Source organism: Dendropsophus ebraccatus, chromosome 13, assembly GCF_027789765.1.
Source record: "Dendropsophus ebraccatus isolate aDenEbr1 chromosome 13, aDenEbr1.pat, whole genome shotgun sequence".
Lineage (NCBI taxonomy): Eukaryota > Metazoa > Chordata > Amphibia > Anura > Hylidae > Dendropsophus > Dendropsophus ebraccatus.
The window spans coordinates 1,405,789-1,429,514 of NC_091466.1; the positions used below are offsets into that span (position 1 = coordinate 1,405,789).

Sequence of the window (23,726 nt, forward strand, 5' to 3'; positions counted from 1 at the left end):
TATAGTGTGAGAAGTGCGATTCCTGTATACTCCTGTGCTGTCGGAGCTATACTCTGAGCCCGGCCGGGTATATAGTGTGAGAAGTGCGATTCCTGTATACTCCTGTGCTGTCGGAGCTATACTCTGAGCCCGGCCGGGGTATATAGTGTGAGAAGTGCGATTCCTGTATACTCCTATGCTGTCGGAGCTATACTCTGAGCCCGCCCGGGGTATATAGTGTGAGAAGTGCGATTCCTGTATACTCCTATGCTGTCGGAGCTATACTCTGAGCCCAGCCGGGGTATATAGTGTGAGAAGTGCGATTCCTGTATACTCCTATGCTGTCGGAGCTATACTCTGAGCCCAGCCGGGGTATATAGTGTGAGAAGTGCGATTCCTGTATACTCCTGTGCTGTCGGAGCTATACTCTGAGCCCAGCCGGGGTATATAGTGTGAGAAGTGCGATTCCTGTACGCTCCTATGCTGTCGGAGCTATACTCTGAGCCCGGCCGGGGTATATAGTGTGAGAAGTGCGATTCCTGTATACTCCTGTGCTGTCGGAGCTATACTCTGAGCCCAGCCGGGGTATATAGTGTGAGAAGTGCGATTCCTGTATACTCCTATGCTGTCGGAGCTATACTCTGAGCCCGGCCGGGGTATATAGTGTGAGAAGTGCGATTCCTGTATACTCCTGTGCTGTCGGAGCTATACTCTGAGCCCAGCCGGGGTATATAGTGTGAGAAGTGCGATTCCTGTATACTCCTGTGCTGTCGGAGCTATACTCTGAGCCCGGCCGGGGTATATAGTGTGAGAAGTGCGATTCCTGTATACTCCTGTGCTGTCGGAGCTATACTCTGAGCCCAGCCGGGGTATATAGTGTGAGAAGTGCGATTCCTGTATACTCCTGTGCTGTCGGAGCTATACTCTGAGCCCAGCCGGGGTATATAGTGTGAGAAGTACGATTCCTGTATACTCCTGTGCTGTCGGAGCTATACTCTGAGCCCAGCCGGGGTATATAGTGTGAGAAGTGCGATTCCTGTATACTCCTATGCTGTCGGAGCTATACTCTGAGCCCGGCCGGGGATATAGTGTGAGAAGTGCGATTCCTGTATACTCCTATGCTGTCGGAGCTATACTCTGAGCCCAGCCGGGGTATATAGTGTGAGAAGTGCGATTCCTGTATACTCCTATGCTGTCGGAGCTATACTCTGAGCCCAGCCGGGTATATAGTGTGAGAAGTGCGATTCCTGTATACTCCTGTGCTGTCGGAGCTATACTCTGAGCCCAGCTGGGGTATATAGTGTGAGAAGTGCGATTCCTGTATACTCCTGTGCTGTCGGAGCTATACTCTGAGCCCAGCCGGGGTATATAGTGTGAGAAGTGCGATTCCTGTATACTCCTATGCTGTCGGAGCTATACTCTGAGCCCAGCCGGGGTATATAGTGTGAGAAGTGCGATTCCTGTATACTCCTATGCTGTCGGAGCTATACTCTGAGCCCAGCCGGGTATATAGTGTGAGAAGTGCGATTCCTGTATACTCCTGTGCTGTCGGAGCTATACTCTGAGCCCAGCCGGGGTATATAGTGTGAGAAGTGCGATTCCTGTATACTCCTGTGCTGTCGGAGCTATACTCTGAGCCCAGCCGGGTATATAGTGTGAGAAGTACGATTCCTGTATACTCCTATGCTGTCGGAGCTATACTCTGAGCCCGGCCGGGGTATATAGTGTGAGAAGTGCGATTCCTGTATACTCCTGTGCTGTCGGAGCTATACTCTGAGCCCAGCCGGGGTATATAGTGTGAGAAGTGCGATTCCTGTATACTCCTATGCTGTCGGAGCTATACTCTGAGCCCAGCCGGGGTATATAGTGTGAGAAGTGCGATTCCTGTATACTCCTGTGCTGTCGGAGCTATACTCTGAGCCCGGCCGGGGTATATAGTGTGAGAAGTGCGATTCCTGTATACTCCTATGCTGTCGGAGCTATACTCTGAGCCCAGCCGGGGTATATAGTGTGAGAAGTGCGATTCCTGTATACTCCTGTGCTGTCGGAGCTATACTCTGAGCCCAGCCGGGGTATATAGTGTGAGAAGTGCGATTCCTGTATACTCCTATGCTGTCGGAGCTATACTCTGAGCCCAGCCGGGGTATATAGTGTGAGAAGTGCGATTCCTGTATACTCCTATGCTGTCGGGGCTATACTCTGAGCCCGGCCGGGGTATATAGTGTGAGAAGTGCGATTCCTGTATACTCCTGTGCTGTCGGAGCTATACTCTGAGCCCAGCCGGGGTATATAGTGTGAGAAGTGCGATTCCTGTATACTCCTGTGCTGTCGGAGCTATACTCTGAGCCCAGCCGGGGTATATAGTGTGAGAAGTGCGATTCCTGTATACTCCTATGCTGTCGGAGCTATACTCTGAGCCCAGCCGGGGTATATAGTGTGAGAAGTGCGATTCCTGTATACTCCTATGCTGTCGGAGCTATACTCTGAGCCCAGCCGGGGTATATAGTGTGAGAAGTGCGATTCCTGTATACTCCTGTGCTGTCGGAGCTATACTCTGAGCCCAGCCGGGGTATATAGTGTGAGAAGTGCGATTCCTGTATACTCCTATGCTGTCGGAGCTATACTCTGAGCCCAGCCGGGGTATATAGTGTGAGAAGTGCGATTCCTGTATACTCCTATGCTGTCGGAGCTATACTCTGAGCCCAGCCGGGGTATATAGTGTGAGAAGTGCGATTCCTGTATACTCCTATGCTGTCGGAGCTATACTCTGAGCCCAGCCGGGGTATATAGTGTGAGAAGTGCGATTCCTGTATACTCCTGTGCTGTCGGAGCTATACTCTGAGCCCGGCCGGGGTATATAGTGTGAGAAGTGCGATTCCTGTATACTCCTGTGCTGTCGGAGCTATACTCTGAGCCCAGCCGGGGTATATAGTGTGAGAAGTGCGATTCCTGTATACTCCTATACTGTCGGAGCTATACTCTGAGCCCAGCCGGGGTATATAGTGTGAGAAGTGCGATTCCTGTATACTCCTATGCTGTCGGAGCTATACTCTGAGCCCAGCTGGGGTATATAGTGTGAGAAGTGCGATTCCTGTATACTCCTATGCTGTCGGAGCTATACTCTGAGCCCGGCCGGGGTATATAGTGTGAGAAGTGCGATTCCTGTATACTCCTCTGCTGTCGGAGCTATACTCTGAGCCCAGCCGGGGTATATAGTGTGAGAAGTGCGATTCCTGTATACTCCTGTGCTGTCGGAGCTATACTCTGAGCCCGGCCGGGGTATATAGTGTGAGAAGTGCGATTCCTGTATACTCCTATGCTGTCGGAGCTATACTCTGAGCCCAGCCGGGGTATATAGTGTGAGAAGTGCGATTCCTGTATACTCCTGTGCTGTCGGAGCTATACTCTGAGCCCGGCCGGGGTATATAGTGTGAGAAGTGCGATTCCTGTATACTCCTGTGCTGTCGGAGCTATACTCTGAGCCCAGCCGGGGTATATAGTGTGAGAAGTGCGATTCCTGTATACTCCTATGCTGTCGGAGCTATACTCTGAGCCCAGCCGGGGTATATAGTGTGAGAAGTGCGATTCCTGTATACTCCTATGCTGTCGGAGCTATACTCTGATCCCAGCCGGGGTATATAGTGTGAGAAGTGCGATTCCTGTATACTCCTGTGCTGTCGGAGCTATACTCTGAGCCCGGCCGGGGTATATAGTGTGAGAAGTGCGATTCCTGTATACTCCTATGCTGTCGGAGCTATACTCTGAGCCCAGCCGGGGTATATAGTGTGAGAAGTGCGATTCCTGTATACTCCTATGCTGTCGGAGCTATACTCTGATCCAGCCGGGGTATATAGTGTGAGAAGTGCGATTCCTGTATACTCCTGTGCTGTCGGAGCTATACTCTGAGCCCGGCCGGGGTATATAGTGTGAGAAGTGCGATTCCTGTATACTCCTATGCTGTCGGAGCTATACTCTGAGCCCAGCCGGGGTATATAGTGTGAGAAGTGCGATTCCTGTATACTCCTGTGCTGTCGGAGCTATACTCTGAGCCCGGCCGGGGTATATAGTGTGAGAAGTGCGATTCCTGTATACTCCTCTGCTGTCGGAGCTATACTCTGAGCCCAGCCGGGGTATATAGTGTGAGAAGTGCGATTCCTGTATACTCCTGTGCTGTCGGAGCTATACTCTGAGCCCGGCCGGGGTATATAGTGTGAGAAGTGCGATTCCTGTATACTCCTATGCTGTCGGAGCTATACACTGAGCCCAGCCGGGGTATATAGTGTGAGAAGTACGATTCCTGTATACTCCTATGCTGTCGGAGCTATACTCTGAGCCCGGCCGGGGTATATAGTGTGAGAAGTGCGATTCCTGTATACTCCTATGCTGTCAGAGCTATACTCTGAGCCCGGCCGGGGTATATAGTGTGAGAAGTGCGATTCCTGTATACTCCTATGCTGTCGGGGCTATACTCTGAGCCCGGCCGGGGTATATAGTGTGAGAAGTGCGATTCCTGTATACTCCTGTGCTGTCGGAGCTATACTCTGATCCCAGCCGGGGTATATAGTGTGAGAAGTGCGATTCCTGTATACTCCTATGCTGTCGGAGCTATACTCTGAGCCCAGCTGGGGTATATAGTGTGAGAAGTGCGATTCCTGTATACTCCTATGCTGTCGGAGCTATACTCTGAGCCCGGCCGGGGTATATAGTGTGAGAAGTGCGATTCCTGTATACTCCTGTGCTGTCGGAGCTATACTCTGAGCCCGGCCGGGGTATATAGTGTGAGAAGTGCGATTCCTGTATACTCCTGTGCTGTCGGAAGCTATACTCTGAGCCCAGCCGGGTATATAGTGTGAGAAGTGCGATTCCTGTATACTCCTGTGCTGTCGGAGCTATACTCTGAGCCCAGCCGGGGTATATAGTGTGAGAAGTGCGATTCCTGTATACTCCTATGCTGTCGGAGCTATACTCTGAGCCCAGCCGGGGTATATAGTGTGAGAAGTGCGATTCCTGTATACTCCTGTGCTGTCGGAGCTATACTCTGAGCCCAGCCGGGGTATATAGTGTGAGAAGTGCGATTCCTGTATACTCCTATGCTGTCGGAGCTATACTCTGAGCCCAGCCGGGGTATATAGTGTGAGAAGTGCGATTCCTGTATACTCCTATGCTGTCGGAGCTATACTCTGAGCCCAGCCGGGGTATATAGTGTGAGAAGTGCGATTCCTGTATACTCCTCTGCTGTCGGAGCTATACTCTGAGCCCAGCCGGGGTATATAGTGTGAGAAGTGCGATTCCTGTATACTCCTGTGCTGTCGGAGCTATACTCTGAGCCCAGCCGGGGTATATAGTGTGAGAAGTGCGATTCCTGTATACTCCTGTGCTGTCGGTGCTATACTCTGATCCCAGCCGGGGTATATAGTGTGAGAAGTGCGATTCCTGTATACTCCTGTGCTGTCGGAGCTATACTCTGAGCCCAGCCGGGGTATATAGTGTGAGAAGTGCGATTCCTGTATACTCCTGTGCTGTCGGAGCTATACTCTGAGCCCAGCCGGGGTATATAGTGTGAGAAGTGCGATTCCTGTATACTCCTGTGCTGTCGGAGCTATACTCTGAGCCCAGCCGGGGTATATAGTGTGAGAAGTGCGATTCCTGTATACTCCTATGCTGTCGGAGCCTATACTCTGAGCCCAGCCGGGGTATATAGTGTGAGAAGTACGATTCCTGTATACTCCTGTGCTGTCGGAGCTATACTCTGAGCCCAGCCGGGGTATATAGTGTGAGAAGTGCGATTCCTGTATACTCCTATGCTGTCGGAGCTATACTCTGAGCCCAGCCGGGTATATAGTGTGAGAAGTGCGATTCCTGTATACTCCTATGCTGTCGGAGCTATACTCTGAGCCCGGCCGGGGTATATAGTGTGAGAAGTGCGATTCCTGTATACTCCTATGCTGTCGGAGCTATACTCTGAGCCCAGCCGGGGTATATAGTGTGAGAAGTGCGATTCCTGTATACTCCTATGCTGTCGGAGCTATACTCTGAGCCCGGACGGGTATATAGTGTGAGAAGTGCGATTCCTGTATACTCCTATGCTGTCGGAGCTATACTCTGAGCCCGGCCGGGGTATATAGTGTGAGAAGTGCGATTCCTGTATACTCCTGTGCTGTCGGGGCAATACTCTGAGCCCGGCTGGGGTATATAGTGTGAGAAGTGCGATTCCTGTATACTCCTATGCTGTCGGAGCTATACTCTGAGCCCAACGGGGTATATAGTGTGAGAAGTGCGATTCCTGTATACTCCTATGCTGTCGGAGCTATACTCTGAGCCCAGCCGGGGTATATAGTGTGAGAAGTGCGATTCCTGTATACTCCTGTGCTGTCGGAGCTATACTCTGAGCCCAGCCGGGGTATATAGTGTGAGAAGTGCGATTCCTGTATACTCCTATGCTGTCGGAGCTATACTCTGAGCCCAGCCGGGGTATATAGTGTGAGAAGTGCGATTCCTGTATACTCCTGTGCTGTCGGAGCTATACTCTGAGCCCAGCCGGGGTATATAGTGTGAGAAGTGCGATTCCTGTATACTCCTATGCTGTCGGAGCTATACTCTGAGCCCAGCCGGGTATATAGTGTGAGAAGTGCGATTCCTGTATACTCCTATGCTGTCGGAGCTATACTCTGAGCCCGGCCGGGTATATAGTGTGAGAAGTGCGATTCCTGTATACTCCTATGCTGTCGGAGCTATACTCTGAGCCCAGCCGGGTATATAGTGTGAGAAGTGCGATTCCTGTATACTCCTGTGCTGTCGGAGCTATACTCTGAGCCCGGCCGGGGTATATAGTGTGAGAAGTGCGATTCCTGTATACTCCTATGCTGTCGGAGCTATACTCTGAGCCCAGCCGGGGTATATAGTGTGAGAAGTGCGATTCCTGTATACTCCTGTGCTGTCGGAGCTATACTCTGAGCCCGGCCGGGGTATATAGTGTGAGAAGTGCGATTCCTGTATACTCCTGTGCTGTCGGAGCTATACTCTGAGCCCAGCCGGGGTATATACTGTGAGAAGTGCGATTCCTGTATACTCCTATGCTGTCGGAGCTATACTCTGAGCCCAGCCGGGGTATATAGTGTGAGAAGTGCGATTCCTGTATACTCCTGTGCTGTCGGAGCTATACTCTGAGCCCAGCCGGGGTATATAGTGTGAGAAGTGCGATTCCTGTATACTCCTATGCTGTCGGAGCTATACTCTGAGCCCGGCCGGGGTATATACTGTGAGAAGTGCGATTCCTGTATACTCCTGTGCTGTCGGAGCTATACTCTGAGCCCGGCCGGGGTATATAGTGTGAGAAGTGCGATTCCTGTATACTCCTATGCTGTCGGAGCTATACTCTGAGCCCAGCCGGGGTATATAGTGTGAGAAGTGCGATTCCTGTATACTCCTGTGCTGTCGGAGCTATACTCTGAGCCCGGCCGGGGTATATAGTGTGAGAAGTGCGATTCCTGTATACTCCTATGCTGTCGGAGCTATACTCTGAGCCCAGCCGGGTATATAGTGTGAGAAGTGCGATTCCTGTATACTCCTATGCTGTCGGAGCTATACTCTGAGCCCAGCCGGGTATATAGTGTGAGAAGTGCGATTCCTGTATACTCCTATGCTGTCGGAGCTATACTCTGAGCCCAGCCGGGGTATATAGTGTGAGAAGTGCGATTCCTGTATACTCCTGTGCTGTCGGAGCTATACTCTGAGCCCGGCCGGGGTATATAGTGTGAGAAGTGCGATTCCTGTATACTCCTGTGCTGTCGGAGCTATACTCTGAGCCCAGCCGGGGTATATAGTGTGAGAAGTGCGATTCCTGTATACTCCTATGCTGTCGGAGCTATACTCTGAGCCCAGCCGGGGTATATAGTGTGAGAAGTGCGATTCCTGTATACTCCTATGCTGTCGGAGCTATACTCTGAGCCCAGCCGGGTATATAGTGTGAGAAGTGCGATTCCTGTATACTCCTGTGCTGTCGGAGCTATACTCTGAGCCCAGCCGGGTATATAGTGTGAGAAGTGCGATTCCTGTATACTCCTGTGCTGTCGGAGCTATACTCTGAGCCCAGCCGGGTATATAGTGTGAGAAGTGCGATTCCTGTATACTCCTATGCTGTCGGAGCTATACTCTGAGCCCGGCCGGGGTATATAGTGTGAGAAGTGCGATTCCTGTATACTCCTGTGCTGTCGGAGCTATACTCTGAGCCCAGCCGGGGTATATACTGTGAGAAGTGCGATTCCTGTATACTCCTCTGCTGTCGGAGCTATACTCTGAGCCCAGCCGGGGTATATAGTGTGAGAAGTGCGATTCCTGTATACTCCTGTGCTGTCGGAGCTATACTCTGAGCCCGGCCGGGGTATATAGTGTGAGAAGTGCGATTCCTGTATACTCCTATGCTGTCGGAGCTATACTCTGAGCCCAGCCGGGGTATATAGTGTGAGAAGTGCGATTCCTGTATACTCCTGTGCTGTCGGAGCTATACTCTGAGCCCAGCCGGGGTATATAGTGTGAGAAGTGCGATTCCTGTATACTCCTATGCTGTCGGAGCTATACTCTGAGCCCAGCCGGGGTATATAGTGTGAGAAGTGCGATTCCTGTATACTCCTATGCTGTCGGGGCTATACTCTGAGCCCGGCCGGGGTATATAGTGTGAGAAGTGCGATTCCTGTATACTCCTGTGCTGTCGGAGCTATACTCTGAGCCCAGCCGGGGTATATAGTGTGAGAAGTGCGATTCCTGTATACTCCTGTGCTGTCGGAGCTATACTCTGAGCCCAGCCGGGGTATATAGTGTGAGAAGTGCGATTCCTGTATACTCCTATGCTGTCGGAGCTATACTCTGAGCCCGGCCGGGGTATATAGTGTGAGAAGTGCGATTCCTGTATACTCCTATGCTGTCGGAGCTATACTCTGAGCCCAGCCGGGGTATATAGTGTGAGAAGTGCGATTCCTGTATACTCCTGTGCTGTCGGAGCTATACTCTGAGCCCAGCCGGGGTATATAGTGTGAGAAGTGCGATTCCTGTATACTCCTATGCTGTCGGAGCTATACTCTGAGCCCAGCCGGGGTATATAGTGTGAGAAGTGCGATTCCTGTATACTCCTATGCTGTCGGAGCTATACTCTGAGCCCAGCCGGGGTATATAGTGTGAGAAGTGCGATTCCTGTATACTCCTATGCTGTCGGAGCTATACTCTGAGCCCAGCCGGGGTATATAGTGTGAGAAGTGCGATTCCTGTATACTCCTGTGCTGTCGGAGCTATACTCTGAGCCCGGCCGGGGGTATATAGTGTGAGAAGTGCGATTCCTGTATACTCCTGTGCTGTCGGAGCTATACTCTGAGCCCAGCCGGGGTATATAGTGTGAGAAGTGCGATTCCTGTATACTCCTATACTGTCGGAGCTATACTCTGAGCCCAGCCGGGGTATATAGTGTGAGAAGTGCGATTCCTGTATACTCCTATGCTGTCGGAGCTATACTCTGAGCCCAGCCGGGGTATATAGTGTGAGAAGTGCGATTCCTGTATACTCCTATGCTGTCGGAGCTATACTCTGAGCCCGGCCGGGGTATATAGTGTGAGAAGTGCGATTCCTGTATACTCCTCTGCTGTCGGAGCTATACTCTGAGCCCAGCCGGGGTATATAGTGTGAGAAGTGCGATTCCTGTATACTCCTGTGCTGTCGGAGCTATACTCTGAGCCCGGCCGGGGTATATAGTGTGAGAAGTGCGATTCCTGTATACTCCTATGCTGTCGGAGCTATACTCTGAGCCCAGCCGGGGTATATAGTGTGAGAAGTGCGATTCCTGTATACTCCTGTGCTGTCGGAGCTATACTCTGAGCCCGGCCGGGGTATATAGTGTGAGAAGTGCGATTCCTGTATACTCCTGTGCTGTCGGAGCTATACTCTGAGCCCAGCCGGGGTATATAGTGTGAGAAGTGCGATTCCTGTATACTCCTATGCTGTCGGAGCTATACTCTGAGCCCAGCCGGGGTATATAGTGTGAGAAGTGCGATTCCTGTATACTCCTATGCTGTCGGAGCTATACTCTGATCCCAGCCGGGGTATATAGTGTGAGAAGTGCGATTCCTGTATACTCCTGTGCTGTCGGAGCTATACTCTGAGCCCGGCCGGGGTATATAGTGTGAGAAGTGCGATTCCTGTATACTCCTATGCTGTCGGAGCTATACTCTGAGCCCAGCCGGGGTATATAGTGTGAGAAGTGCGATTCCTGTATACTCCTATGCTGTCGGAGCTATACTCTGATCCCAGCCGGGGTATATAGTGTGAGAAGTGCGATTCCTGTATACTCCTGTGCTGTCGGAGCTATACTCTGAGCCCGGCCGGGGTATATAGTGTGAGAAGTGCGATTCCTGTATACTCCTATGCTGTCGGAGCTATACTCTGAGCCCGGCCGGGGTATATAGTGTGAGAAGTGCGATTCCTGTATACTCCTGTGCTGTCGGAGCTATACTCTGAGCCCGGCCGGGGTATATAGTGTGAGAAGTGCGATTCCTGTATACTCCTATGCTGTCGGAGCTATACTCTGAGCCCAGCCGGGGTATATAGTGTGAGAAGTGCGATTCCTGTATACTCCTGTGCTGTCGGAGCTATACTCTGAGCCCGGCCGGGGTATATAGTGTGAGAAGTGCGATTCCTGTATACTCCTATGCTGTCGGAGCTATACACTGAGCCCAGCCGGGGTATATAGTGTGAGAAGTACGATTCCTGTATACTCCTATGCTGTCGGAGCTATACTCTGAGCCCGGCCGGGGTATATAGTGTGAGAAGTGCGATTCCTGTATACTCCTATGCTGTCAGAGCTATACTCTGAGCCCGGCCGGGGTATATAGTGTGAGAAGTGCGATTCCTGTATACTCCTATGCTGTCGGGGCTATACTCTGAGCCCGGCCGGGGTATATAGTGTGAGAAGTGCGATTCCTGTATACTCCTGTGCTGTCGGAGCTATACTCTGATCCCAGCCGGGGTATATAGTGTGAGAAGTGCGATTCCTGTATACTCCTATGCTGTCGGAGCTATACTCTGAGCCCAGCTGGGGTATATAGTGTGAGAAGTGCGATTCCTGTATACTCCTATGCTGTCGGAGCTATACTCTGAGCCCGGCCGGGGTATATAGTGTGAGAAGTGCGATTCCTGTATACTCCTGTGCTGTCGGAGCTATACTCTGAGCCCGGCCGGGGTATATAGTGTGAGAAGTGCGATTCCTGTATACTCCTGTGCTGTCGGAGCTATACTCTGAGCCCAGCCGGGTATATAGTGTGAGAAGTGCGATTCCTGTATACTCCTGTGCTGTCGGAGCTATACTCTGAGCCCAGCCGGGGTATATAGTGTGAGAAGTGCGATTCCTGTATACTCCTATGCTGTCGGAGCTATACTCTGAGCCCAGCCGGGGTATATAGTGTGAGAAGTGCGATTCCTGTATACTCCTGTGCTGTCGGAGCTATACTCTGAGCCCAGCCGGGGTATATAGTGTGAGAAGTGCGATTCCTGTATACTCCTATGCTGTCGGAGCTATACTCTGAGCCCAGCCGGGGTATATAGTGTGAGAAGTGCGATTCCTGTATACTCCTATGCTGTCGGAGCTATACTCTGAGCCCAGCCGGGGTATATAGTGTGAGAAGTGCGATTCCTGTATACTCCTCTGCTGTCGGAGCTATACTCTGAGCCCAGCCGGGGTATATAGTGTGAGAAGTGCGATTCCTGTATACTCCTGTGCTGTCGGAGCTATACTCTGAGCCCAGCCGGGGTATATAGTGTGAGAAGTGCGATTCCTGTATACTCCTGTGCTGTCGGAGCTATACTCTGAGCCCAGCCGGGGTATATAGTGTGAGAAGTGCGATTCCTGTATACTCCTGTGCTGTCGGAGCTATACTCTGAGCCCAGCCGGGGTATATAGTGTGATAAGTGCGATTCCTGTATACTCCTGTGCTGTCGGACCTATACTCTGAGCCCAGCCGGGGTATATAGTGTGAGAAGTGCGATTCCTGTATACTCCTGTGCTGTCGGAGCTATACTCTGAGCCCAGCCGGGGTATATAGTGTGAGAAGTGCGATTCCTGTATACTCCTATGCTGTCGGAGCTATACTCTGAGCCCAGCCGGGGTATATAGTGTGAGAAGTACGATTCCTGTATACTCCTGTGCTGTCGGAGCTATACTCTGAGCCCAGCCGGGGTATATAGTGTGAGAAGTGCGATTCCTGTATACTCCTATGCTGTCGGAGCTATACTCTGAGCCCAGCCGGGTATATAGTGTGAGAAGTGCGATTCCTGTATACTCCTATGCTGTCGGAGCTATACTCTGAGCCCGGCCGGGGTATATAGTGTGAGAAGTACGATTCCTGTATACTCCTATGCTGTCGGAGCTATACTCTGAGCCCAGCCGGGGTATATAGTGTGAGAAGTGCGATTCCTGTATACTCCTATGCTGTCGGAGCTATACTCTGAGCCCGGCCGGGGTATATAGTGTGAGAAGTGCGATTCCTGTATACTCCTATGCTGTCGGAGCTATACTCTGAGCCCGGCCGGGGTATATAGTGTGAGAAGTGCGATTCCTGTATACTCCTGTGCTGTCGGGGCAATACTCTGAGCCCGGCTGGGGTATATAGTGTGAGAAGTGCGATTCCTGTATACTCCTATGCTGTCGGAGCTATACTCTGAGCCCAGCCGGGGTATATAGTGTGAGAAGTGCGATTCCTGTATACTCCTATGCTGTCGGAGCTATACTCTGAGCCCAGCCGGGGTATATAGTGTGAGAAGTGCGATTCCTGTATACTCCTGTGCTGTCGGAGCTATACTCTGAGCCCAGCCGGGGTATATAGTGTGAGAAGTGCGATTCCTGTATACTCCTATGCTGTCGGAGCTATACTCTGAGCCCAGCCGGGGTATATAGTGTGAGAAGTGCGATTCCTGTATACTCCTCTGCTGTCGGAGCTATACTCTGATCCCAGCCGGGGTATATAGTGTGAGAAGTGCGATTCCTGTATACTCCTATGCTGTCGGAGCTATACTCTGAGCCCAGCCGGGGTATATAGTGTGAGAAGTGCGATTCCTGTATACTCCTATGCTGTCGGAAGCTATACTCTGAGCCCAGCCCGGGGTATATAGTGTGAGAAGTGCGATTCCTGTATACTCCTATGCTGTCGGAGCTATACTCTGAGCCCAGCCGGGGTATATAGTGTGAGAAGTGCGATTCCTGTATACTCCTGTGCTGTCGGAGCTATTACTCTGAGCCCGGCCGGGGTATATAGTGTGAGAAGTGCGATTCCTGTATACTCCTATGCCTGTCGGAGCTATACTCTGAGCCCAGCCGGGGTAATATAGTGTGAGAAGTGCGATTCCTGTATACTCCTGTGCTGTCGGAGCTATACTCTGAGCCCAGCCGGGGTATATAGTGTGAGAAGTGCGATTCCTGTATACTCCTGTGCTGTCGCGAGCTATACTCTGAGCCCAGCCGGGGTATATAGTGTGAGAAGTGCGAGTTCCTGTATACTCCTATGCTGTCGGAGCTATACTCTGAGCCCAGCCGGGGTATATAGTGTGAGAAGTGCGATTCCTGTATACTCCTGTGCTGTCGGAGCTATACTCTGAGCCAGCCGGGGTATATAGTGTGAGAAGTTGCGATTCCTGTATACTCCTATGCTGTCGGAGCTATACTCTGAGCCAGGCCGGGGTATATACTGTGAGAAGTGCGATTCCTGTATACTCCTGGGCTGTCGGAGCTATACTCTGAGCCCGGCCGGGTATATAGTGTGAGAAGTGCGATTCCTGTATACTCCTATGCTGTCGGAGCTATACTCTGAGCCCAGCCGGGGTATATAGTGTGAGAAGTCGATTCCTGTATACTCCTGTGCTGTCGGAGCTATACTCTGAGCCCGGCCGGGGTATATAGGTGTGGGAGAAGAGTGCGATTCCTGTATACTCCTATGCTGTCCGGAGCTATACTCTGAGCCCAGCCGGGTATATAGTGTGGAAGAAGTGCGATTCCCTGTATACTCCTATGCTGTCGGAGCTATACTCTGAGCCCAGCCGGGTATATAGTGTGAGAAGTGCGATTCCTGTATACTCCTATGCTGTCGGAGCTATACTCTGAGCCCAGCCGGGTATATAGTGTGAGAAGTGCGATTCCTGTATACTCCTGTGCTGTCGGGAGCTATACTCTGAGCCCAGCTGGGGTATATAGTGTGAGAAGTGCGATTCCTGTATACTCCTGTGCTGTCGGAGCTATACTCTGAGCCCAGCCGGGGTATATAGTGTGAGAAGTGCGATTCCTGTATACTCCTATGCTGTCGGAGCTATACTCTGAGCCCAGCCGGGGTATATAGTGTGAGAAGTGCGATTCCTGTATACTCCTATGCTGTCGGAGCTATACTCTGAGCCCGGCCGGGGTATATACTGTGAGAAGTGCGATTCCTGTATACTCCTGTGCTGTCGGAGCTATACTCTGAGCCCAGCCGGGTATATAGTGTGAGAAGTGCGATTCCTGTATACTCCTGTGCTGTCGGAGCTATACTCTGAGCCCAGCCGGGGTATATAGTGTGAGAAGTGCGATTCCTGTATACTCCTATGCTGTCGGAGCTATACTCTGAGCCCGGCCGGGGTATAGTGTGAGAAGTGCGATTCCTGTATACTCCTGTGCTGTCGGAGCTATACTCTGAGCCCAGCCGGGGTATATAGTGTGAGAAGTGCGATTCCTGTATACTCCTGTGCTGTCGGAGCTATACTCTGAGCCCAGCCGGGGTATATACTGTGAGAAGTGCGATTCCTGTATACTCCTGTGCTGTCGGAGCTATACTCTGAGCCCTGCCGGGGTTATATAGTGTGAGAAGTGCGATTCCTGTATACTCCTATGCTGTCGGAGCTATACTCTGAAGCCCAGCCGGGGTATATAGTGTGAGACAGTGCGATTCCTGTATACTCCTGTGCTGTCGGAGCTATACTCTGAGCCCGGCCGGGGTATATAGTGTGAGAAGTGCGATTCCTGTATACTCCTATGCTGTCGGAGCTATACTCTGAGCCCAGCCGGAGTATATAGTGTGAGAAGTACGATTCCTGTATACTCCTATGCTGTCGGAGCTATACTCTGAGCCCGGCCGGGGTATATAGTGTGAGAAGTGCGATTCCTGTATACTCCTGTGCTGTCGGAGCTATACTCTGAGCCCGGCCGGGGTATATAGTGTGAGAAGTGCGATTCCTGTATACTCCTGTGCTGTCGGAGCTATACTCTGAGCCCGGCCGGGTATATAGTGTGAGAAGTGCGATTCCTGTATACTCCTGTGGCTGTCGGAGCTATACTCTGAGCCCAGCGGGGTATATAGTGTGAGAAGTACGATTCCTGTATACTCCTATGCTGTCGGAGCTATACTCTGAGCCCAGCCGGGGTATATAGTGTGAGAAGTGCGATTCCTGTATACTCCTGTGCTGTCGGAGCTATACTCTGAGCCCGGCCGGGGTATATAGTGTGAGAAGTGCGATTCCTGTATACTCCTATGCTGTCGGAGCTATACTCTGAGCCCGGCCGGGGTATATAGTGTGAGAAGTGCGATTCCTGTATACTCCTATTATAAGTTATATTTTACCCAATAGGTAAGGGGGTATTACGTGGGTCGCCTCAGGGTAGAGCTTAGAGTAGAACTGTACCCCTATTAGGTTGGGATGGATCGCCCGCGCTCTCCTTGTCACGTCACTTCTTTTGGCGGATGGTGTCTATGGAGCCAGCGGCCGTGAGCGCGTACAGGCCACGGAATTTATCCGTGAGAAATCTATAGTGTGAAGCCGCCCCTAGAGAAGTGACGCTCGGCCATTGGCCAGTCAGCCGGCCGCCTATCCGCACCGCTCCATGCCGCCCCCCCCCTTCCGCTGCTTAGAGACCCACCGCCTCTCACCGGACCGCCTAGCACCACCATGGCACCCACAGGCCTACTAGAGCTTTATCCTACATTCACTCCTAAATGGCCTTCAAATTTAAAGGGGTAGTGCAGTGAAAACCGTGTCCCCTCATTCCCTCCCCACGATCTATCACTTCATAATATCTTCCCTGGTCCCGCTGGCTACTGGAAGTCACGAGCACTCGCCTCCATACCTCCCCAAGCTCTGCCTCTCTGTCCAGCCATGTCCGTCCTATTAGAACTGCAAGTCCCAGCACACCCGATGGTGATACACATGTCAGTCCAGTGTGTATGAGCATCGGCTCTGCTGGGACTTGCAGTTCTAATATTACTGACATGGCTGGACAGACAGCGACAGGGCAGGTCATACACTGGCCTGACATGTACCCCCTGCCGGCACCGCTGACAACCGAACCCCCGTATATACGATCACCTACCCGGTGTATACAGTCATCTACACCCCCCCCCCCCCGTGTATACAGTCATGTACGCCCCCCCCCCGTGTATACAGTCATGTACACCCCCCCCCCCCCCGTGTATACAGTCATCTACGCCCCCCCCCCCCCGTGTATACAGTCATCTACGCCCCCCCCCCCCCGTGTATACAGTCATGTACACCCCCCCCCGTGTATACAGTCATCTACACCCCCCCCCCCGTGTATACAGTCATGTACGCCCCCCCCCCGTGTATACAGTCATCTACGCCCCCCCCCCGTGTATACAGTCATGTACGCCCCCCCCCCGTGTATACATTCATCTACGCCCCCCCCCGTGTATACAGTCATGTACACCCCCCCCCCGTGTATACAGTCATCTACGCCCCCCTCCTTGTATACAGTCATCTACACCCCCCCCCCCGTGTATACAGTCATGTACGCCCCCCCCCGTGTATACAGTCATCTACGCCCCCCCCCCGTGTATACAGTCATGTACGCCCCCCCCCCCGTGTATACAGTCATCTACGCCCCCCCCCCGTGTATACAGTCATGTACACCCCCCCCCGTGTATACAGTCATCTACGCCCCCTCCTTGTATACAGTCATCTACGCCCCCCCCCCCGTGTATACAGTCATGTACACCCCCCCCCGTGTATACAGTCATGTACACCCCCCCCCCGTGTATACAGTCATGTACACCCCCCCCCGTGTATACAGTCATGTACACCCCCCCCCGTGTATACAGTCATGTACGCCCCCCCCCGTGTATACAGTCATGTACGCCCCCCCCCCCGTGTATACAGTCATGTACGCCCCCCCCGTGTATACAGTCATGTACACCCCCCCCCGTGTATACAGTCATCTACGCCCCCCCCCCCCGTGTATACAGTCATCTACACCCCCCCCCCCCCGTGTATACAGTCATCTACACCCCCCCCCCCCGTGTATACAGTCCATGTACGCCCCCCCCCCTGTGTATACAGTCATGTACACCCCCCCCTGTGTATACAGTCATGTACGCCCCCCCCCCCTGTGTATACAGTCATCTACACCCCCCCTGTATACAGTCATGTACGCCCCCCCCGTGTATACAGTCCATCTACGCCCCCCCCCTGTGTATACAGTCATGTACACCCCCCCTGTGTATACAGTCATGTACGCCCCCCCCCGTGTATACAGTCATGTACGCCCCCCCCCCGTGTATACAGTCATGTACGCCCCCCCCCCGTGTATACAGTCATGTACGCCCCCCCCCCGTGTATACAGTCATGTACGCCCCCCCCGTGTATACAGTCATGTACACCCCCCCCCGTGTATACAGTCATGTACGCCCCCCCCTGTGTATACAGTCATCTACACCCCCCCCCCCTGTGTATACAGTCATGTACACCCCCCCCTGTGTATACAGTCATGTACACCCCCCCCCTGTGTATACAGTCATCTACGCCCCCCCCCCCCGTGTATACAGTCATGTACACCCCCCCCCGTGTATACAGTCATGTACACCCCCCCCCCTGTGTATACAGTCATGTACACCCCCCCCCCTGTGTATACAGTCATCTACGCCCCCCCCTGTGTATACAGTCATGTACGCCCCCCCCCCATTGTGTACAGTCATGTACAGGGGGGGGGGGGGGGGGGGGGGGGGGGAGTACATGACTGACTCCAGAGTTACAGAGACAGCCTCCAGAGATCCAGAGTTACAGAGACAGCCTCCAGAGTTACAGAGACAGCCTCCAGAGATCCAGAGTTACAGAGACAGCCTCCAGAGATCCAGAGTTACAGAGACAGCCTCCAGAGATCCAGAGTTACAGAGACAGCCTCCAGAGATCCAGAGTTACAGAGACAGCCTCCAGAGATCCAGAGTTACAGAGACAGCCTCCAGAGATCCAGAGTTACAGAGACAGCCTCCAGAGATCCAGAGTTACAGAGACAGCCTCCAGAGATCCAGAGTTACAGAGACAGCCTCCACAGATCCAGAGTTACAGAGACAGCCTCCAGAGATCCAGTTACAGAAACAGCCTCCAGAGATCCAGAGTTACAGAGACAGCCTCCACAGATCCAGAGTTACAGAGACAGCCTCCACAGATCCAGAGTTACAGAGACAGCCTCCACAGATCCAGAGTTACAGAGACAGCCTCCACAGATCCAGAGTTACAGAGACAGCCTCCACAGATCCAGAGTTACAGACAGCCTCCACAGATCCAGAGTTACAGAGACAGCCTCCAGAGATCCAGAGTTACAGAGACAGCCTCCACAGATCCAGTTACAGAGACAGCCTCTAAAATCCAGTTACAGAGACAGCCTTCACAGATCCAGAGTTACAGAGACAGCCTCCAGAGTTACAGAGACAGCCTCCAGAGATCCAGAGTTACAGAGACAGCCTCTAGAGATTCAGAGTTACAGAGACAGCCTCCAGAGATCCAGAGTTACAGAGACAGCCTCCACAGATCCAGAGTTACAGAGACAGCCTCCAGAGATCCAGAGTTACAGAGACAGCCTCCACAGATCCAGAGTTACAGAGACAGCCTCCACAGATCCAGAGTTACAGAGACAGCCTCCACAGATCCAGAACTAGAAAAATTGTGTCATTTCCCAGCAAAGAAGCAAGGAATTAAACCTTTGACCATGTGTACACAACCCGGCTACCACCATCTTGTTTCCTGCCCCATTCACCTCCAATATATAGCCCCCCATGTCTCCGCCCCCACTCTCAGTAGTCCCGCCTACCACGTGTTACAGAGAACGTCACCGGCACATAGTACGCACAGAAATATCGCGAGAATAGTACGCATGCGCAGTTAATGGGGGCGGGTCTGTACGATTTGTATCTCGGTCATAACATGGCGCCGGGAGAATAGCGCGGAGAGCGGAGCAGCGGCGGCGGCGGCGGCCTGTCACCTGACTACCGGACCACCGGACTGTACGTCACCTCCCCGATATACCGGGAATTGTACCCTCCGTATACCCCTCACTGTACCCTCCGTGTACCCCTCACTGTACCCTCCGTGTACCCCTCACTGTACCCTCCGTGTACCCCTCACTGTACCCTCCGTATACCCCTCACTGTACCCTCCGTGTACCCCTCACTGTACCCTCCGTATACCCCTCACTGTACCCTCCGTATACCCCTCACTGTACCCTCCGTATACCCCTCACTGTACCCTCCGTATACCCCTCACTGTACCCTCCGTATACCCCTCACTGTACCCTCCGTATACCCCTCACTGTACCCTCCGTATACCCCTCACTGTACCCTCCGTATACCCCTCACTGTACCCTCCGTATACCCCTCACTGTACCCTCCGTATACCCCTCACTGTACCCTCCGTATACCCCTCACTGTACACTGTACCCTCCGTATACCCCTCACTGTACCTTCCGTATACCCCTCACTGTACACTGTACCCTCCGTATACCCCTCACTGTACACTGTACCCTCCGTATACCCCTCACTGTACCCTCCGTATACCCCTCACTGTACCCTCGGTATACCCCTCACTGTACCCTCCGTATACCCCTCACTGTACACTGTACCCTCCGTATACCCCTCACTGTACCCTCCGTATACCCCTCACTGTACCCTCGGTATACCCCTCACTGTACCCTCCGTGTACCCCTCACTGTACCCTCCGTATACCCCTCACTGTATCCTCCGTATACCCCTCACTGTACCCTCCGTATACCCCTCACTGTACCCTCCGTATACCCCTCACTGTACCCTCCGTATACCCCTCACTGTACCCTCCGTATACCCCTCACTGTACCCTCCGTATACCCCTCACTGTACCCTCCGTATACCCCTCACTGTACCCTCCGTATACCCCTCACTGTACCCTCCGTATACCCCTCACTGTACCCTCCGTATACCCCTCACTGTACCCTCCGTATACCCCTCACTGTACACTGTACCCCCCGTATACCCCTCACTGTACCCTCCGTATACCCCTCACTGTACCCTCCGTATACCCCTCACTGTACACTGTACCCTCCGTATACCCCTCACTGTACCCTCCGTATACCCCTCACTGTACCCTCCGTATACCCCTCACTGTACCCTCCGTATACCCCTCACTGTACCCTCCGTATACCCCTCACTTGTACCCTCCGTATACCCCTCACTGTACCCTCCGTATACCCCTCACTGTACCCTCCGTATACCCCTCACTGTACCCTCCGTATACCCCTCACTGTACCCTCCGTATACCCCTCACTGTACCCCTCCGTATACCCCTCACTGTACCCTCCGTATACCCCTCACTGTACACTGTACCCTCCGTATACCCCTCACTGTACCCTCCGTGTACCCCTCACTGTACCCTCCGTGTACCCCTCACTGTACACTGTACCCTCCGTATACCCCTCACTGTACCCTCCGTATACCCCTCACTGTACACTGTACCCTCCGTGTACCCCTCACTGTACACTGTACCCTCCGTATACCCCTCACTGTACCCTCCGTATACCCCTCACTGTACACTGTACCCCCCGTATACCCCTCACTGTACACTGTACCCTCCGTATACCCCTCACTGTACACTGTACCCTCCGTATACCCCTCACTGTACACTGTACCCTCCGTATACCCCTCACTGTACCCTCCGTATACCCCTCACTGTACACTGTACCCTCCGTATACCCCTCACTGTACACTGTACCCTCCGTATACCCCTCACTGTACACTGTACCCCCGGTATACCCCTCACTGTACACTGTACCCCCCGTATACCCCTCACTGTACCCTCCGTATACCCCTCACTGTACCCTCCGTATACCCCTCACTGTACCCTCCGTATACCCCTCACTGTACCCTCCGTATACCCCTCACTGTACCCTCCGTATACCCCTCACTGTACCCTCCGTATACCCCTCACTGTACCCTCCGTATACCCCTCACTGTACCCTCCGTATACCCCTCACTGTACCCTCGGTATACCCCTCACTGTACCCTCCGTGTACCCCTCACTGTACCCTCCGTGTACCCTCACTGTACCCTCCGTGTACCCCTCACTGTACCCTCCGTGTACCCCTCACTGTACCCTCCGTGTACCCCTCACTGTACCCTCCGTGTACCCCTCACTGTACCCTCCGTGTACCCCTCACTGTACCCTCCGTGTACCCCTCACTGTACCCTCCGTGTACCCTCACTGTACCCTCCGTGTACCCCTCACTGTACACTGTCCCCCCTCCGTGTACCCCTCACTGTACCCTCCGTGTACCCCTCACTGTACCCTCCGTGTACCCTCACTGTACACTGTCCCCCCTCCGTATACCCCTCACTGTACCTCCGTGTACCCCTCACTGTACCCTCCTATACCCCTCACTGTACACTGTACCCTCCGTATACCCCTCACTGTACCCTCCGTATACCCCTCACTGTACCCTCCGTGTACCCCTCACTGTACACTGTACCCTCCGTATACCCCTCACTGTACCCTCCGTGTACCCCTCACTGTACCCTCCGGTACCCCTCACTGTACACTGTACCCTCCGTATACCCTCACTGTACCCTCCGTATACCCCTCACTGTACACTGTACCCTCCGGTACCCCTCACTGTACACTGTACCCTCCGTATACCCCCTCACTGTACCCTCCGTATACCCCTCACTGTACACTGTACCCCCCGTATACCCTCACTGTACACTGTACCCTCCGTATACCCCTCACTGTACACTGTACCCTCCGTATACCCCTCACTGTACACTGTACCCTCCGTATACCCCTCACTGTAACCCTCCGTATACCCTCACTGTACACTGTACCCTCCGTATACCCCTCACTGTACACTGTACCCTCCGTATACCCCTCACTGTACACTGTACCCCCCGTATACCCCTCACTGTACACTGTACCCCCCGTATACCCCTCACTGTACCCTCCGTATACCCCTCACTGTACCCTCCGTATACCCCTCACTGTACCCTCCGTATACCCCTCACTGTACCCTCCGTATACCCCTCACTGTACCCTCCGTATACCCCTCACTGTACCCTCCGTATACCCCTCACTGTACCCTCCGTATACCCCTCACTGTACCCTCCGTATACCCCTCACTGTACCCTCCGTATACCCCTCACTGTACCCTCCGTATACCCCTCACTGTACCCTCCGTATACCCCTCACTGTACCCTCCGTGTACCCCTCACTGTACCCTCCGTGTACCCCTCACTGTACCCTCCGTGTACCCCTCACTGTACCCTCCGTGTACCCCTCACTGTACCCTCCGTGTACCCCTCACTGTACACTGTCCCCCCTCCGTGTACCCCTCACTGTACCCTCCGTGTACCCCTCACTGTACCCTCCGTGTACCCCTCACTGTACACTGTCCCCCCTCCGTATACCCCTCACTGTACCCTCCGTGTACCCCTCACTGTACCCCTCAGTATACCCCTCACTGTACCCTCCGTATACCCCTCACTGTACCCTCCGTATACCCCTCACTGTACCCTCCGTATACCCCTCACTGTCCCCTCCGTATACCCCTCACTGTACCCTCCGTATACCCCTCACTGTACCTCCGTATACCCCTCACTGTACCTCCGTGTACCCCTCACTGTACCCTCCGTATACCCTCACTGTACCCTCCGTGTACCCCTCACTGTACACTGTCCCCCCTCCGTATACCCCTCACTGTACCCTCGGTATACCCCTCACTGTACCCTCGGTATACCCCTCACTGTACCCTCGGTATAACCCTCACTGTACCTCGGTATACCCCTCACTGTACCTCCGTATACCCCTCACTGTACCTCTCCGTATACCCACTCACTGTACCTTCCGTATACCCCTCACTGTACCCTCGGTGTACCCCTCACTGTACCCTCGGTATACCCCTCACTGTACCCTCGGGATACCCCTCACTGTACCCTCGGTATACCCCTCACTGTACCCTCGGTATACCCTCACTGTAACCTCGGTATACCCCTCACTGTACCCTCGGTATACCCTCACTGTACCCTCGGTATACACCCTCACTGTACCCTCGGTATAACCCTCACTGTACCCTCGGTATACCCCTCACTGTACCCTCGGTATACCCCTCACTGTACCCTCGGTATACCCTCACTGTACCCTCGGTATACCCCTCACTGTACCCTCGTATACCCCTCACTGTACCCTCGGTATACCCCTCACTGTACCCTCGGTATACCCCTCACTGTACCCTCGGTATACCCCTCACTGTACCCTCGGTAATACCCCTCACTGTACCCTCGGTATAACCCTCACTTTTCTACCCTCGGTATACCCCTCACTTACCCCTCCGTATACCCCTCACTGTACCCTCCGTATACCCCTCACTGTACCCTCCGTATACCCCTCACTGTACACTGTACCTCCGTATACCCCTCACTGTACACTGTACCTCCGTATTCCCCTCACTG

At 53.2% G+C, this 23,726-nt stretch overlaps 1 protein-coding gene across 7 annotated transcripts in view; it reads left to right on the plus strand.

Moving 5' to 3' along the window:
* Nucleotides 1-19,154: 19,154 nt before the first annotated feature.
* Nucleotides 19,155-23,726, plus strand: part of GON4L (gon-4 like) — a 45,785-nt gene continuing 41,213 nt past the window's right edge. For all 7 annotated transcript variants that reach the window (XM_069950714.1, XM_069950719.1, XM_069950716.1 and 4 more), the window contains exon 1: nt 19,155-19,265. The gene's annotated coding sequence lies outside the window, so the exon portion shown is untranslated. The remainder of the gene's footprint in view (nt 19,266-23,726) is intronic.